This window comes from Giraffa tippelskirchi, chromosome 14 (genome assembly GCF_054371585.1).
Source record: "Giraffa tippelskirchi isolate mGirTip1 chromosome 14, T2T-mGirTip1v1.2.pri, whole genome shotgun sequence".
Taxonomy (NCBI): domain Eukaryota; kingdom Metazoa; phylum Chordata; class Mammalia; order Artiodactyla; family Giraffidae; genus Giraffa; species Giraffa tippelskirchi.
Genome location: NC_137288.1, coordinates 17,381,904 through 17,384,401, shown reverse-complemented (window position 1 = coordinate 17,384,401; position 2,498 = coordinate 17,381,904). Strand labels below are relative to the sequence as shown.

General features: G+C 41.5%; 1 pseudogene across 1 annotated transcript; it reads left to right on the top strand.

The window, feature by feature from the left end:
• Positions 1–412: 412 nt before the first annotated feature.
• LOC145534234 (eukaryotic translation initiation factor 2 subunit 3 pseudogene) lies at positions 413–2,217 on the top strand (annotated as a pseudogene). The gene has a single exon (XR_014074367.1). The product of XR_014074367.1 is annotated as a eukaryotic translation initiation factor 2 subunit 3 pseudogene (transcript).
• Positions 2,218–2,498: the final 281 nt, after the last annotated feature.

Sequence of the window (2,498 nt, the reverse complement as noted above, 5' to 3'; positions counted from 1 at the left end):
CGGACAAAAGATCAGAGGAGGGGGAGCCTGCTCAGCCCACCTGGCTGAGCTAGGGTGCTGGTCTTCTCCTGCCCTTGGGTCTCCAATTCCAGGCAACAAATTCTGCCACCTGCTGTCCTGGGCTTCCAGCTCACATAACAGTGTGAGGCGATGCCTTAAAATAAGACACTTCATAAACACACACACACACACACACACACACACACACACACACACACACACTCAATTGGTTGTTTCTCTGGAAAACTTTAATATGAGGGTTATACATAAGAAGCTTTATCCTCAGTCTGGAGGACTCCCCTGAGGGTGGAGCGTCCCTCCTGCTCAGAGAGGTCACTCTTCTTGGCCACAGCTGCATCTTCTAGGCTCTGTTGTTCCTTCAAGATTCTGTATTAAAGCCAAGGAAGAGCCTCTCCGGGCAAGATGGCGGGGGGCGAGGCTGGTGTGACTTTAGGGCAGCCGCACCTTTCTCGGCAAGATCTCGCCACTTTGGATGTTTCCAAGTTGACGCCACTTTCACATGAAGTTATCAGCAGACAAGCCACAATTAATATAGGTACAATTGGTCATGTAGCTCATGGGAAATCTACAGTTGTAAAAGCTATTTCTGGAGTCCACACTGTCCGTTTCAAAAATGAGCTGGAAAGAAATATTACAATCAAACTTGGCTATGCTAATGCTAAGATTTATAAACTTGACGACCCAAGTTGTCCTCGGCCAGAATGTTACAGATCCTGTGGAAGTAGCACACCTGATGAGTTTCCTACAGACATTCCAGGGACCAAAGGGAACTTCAAATTAGTCAGGCATGTTTCCTTTGTTGACTGTCCTGGCCACGATATTCTGATGGCTACTATGCTGAATGGTGCCGCAGTGATGGATGCCGCTCTTCTGTTGATAGCTGGTAACGAGTCTTGTCCTCAGCCTCAGACATCTGAACACTTAACTGCTATAGAAATCATGAAACTGAAGCATATTTTGATTCTGCAAAATAAAATTGATTTGGTAAAAGAAAGCCAGGCTAAAGAACAGTATGAACAGATCCTTGCATTTGTTCAAGGTACAGTAGCAGAAGGCGCTCCTATTATCCCAATTTCTGCTCAGCTAAAATACAATATTGAAGTTGTCTGTGAGTACATCGTAAAGAAAATTCCAGTACCCCCAAGAGACTTTACTTCAGAACCCAGACTTATTGTTATTAGATCCTTTGATGTCAACAAACCTGGCTGTGAAGTTGATGACCTTAAGGGGGGTGTAGCTGGTGGTAGTATTCTAAAAGGAGTATTAAAGGTGGGCCAGGAGATAGAAGTCAGACCTGGTATTGTTTCCAAAGACAGTGAAGGAAAACTCATGTGTAAACCCATCTTTTCCAAAATTGTATCACTTTTCGCAGAGCATAATGATCTTCAGTATGCTGCCCCTGGAGGTCTTATTGGAGTTGGAACAAAAATTGACCCCACCTTGTGCCGGGCTGACAGAATGGTGGGGCAGGTACTTGGTGCAGTTGGAGCTTTACCTGAGATCTTCACAGAATTGGAAATTTCCTATTTCCTGCTTAGATGGCTTCTAGGTGTTCGCACTGAAGGAGACAAGAAAGCAGCGAAAGTACAAAAGCTGTCTAAGAATGAAGTGCTTATGGTGAACATAGGATCCCTGTCGACAGGAGGAAGAGTTAGTGCAGTCAAGGCTGATTTGGGCAAAATCGTCTTGACTAATCCTGTGTGCATAGAAGTAGGAGAAAAAATTGCACTTAGCCGAAGAGTTGAGAAACACTGGCGTTTAATTGGTTGGGGTCAAATAAGAAGAGGAGTGACAATCAAGCCGACAGTAGATGATGACTGAAGAATTAAATAACAGATTTGGATGAAGTTGGAATTTCTCTTAACAACCTAGGGGTGTATTTTCAGAACAATAGTGGGAAAGTAATTTCACAGCTCATTACCTTAGTAGTAGCTGTAAGTTTATTCTCATTTTTTGGTGATGAAAATTTAACCTCTGGTACTAAAATAGAGCCTACAATAAATGTAGAAATTAGCTTCATGTTGGATTGAATCTACATTTTACCAGAAATTAATCATTCCTAAATAATGTCTAATTTATACATCAGTGCAGATTTGAAAGGAAACTGTTTGCTATAACCAGACTTTGCTGTAGTAGACATACCACTGAACCTGTTTGAAATAAAGTCTTTGTTCTTAAAAAAAAAAAATAAATAAAGCCAAGGAAGAGATCAATATCCTGGGTGGTATGGCTACAAGGAGAATCTCAAAGAAGAATAACTTGAACATTTCCAATGGGAAATTGCTTTGATACACGTCACCCCAAATCCACTCACCATCAGGCCAGGAGAATGTTATGTATTGCAAATGAATTTTGCAAATGACATTTCAAAGATATCAAATTTAACTTAATTTAAGCACATTCTGTTGTGATTTTCTACATATGGCTTGTGAATAAAAATTCAATGACAGCAGCTAGATAAATGAGAGTTTTTCTGG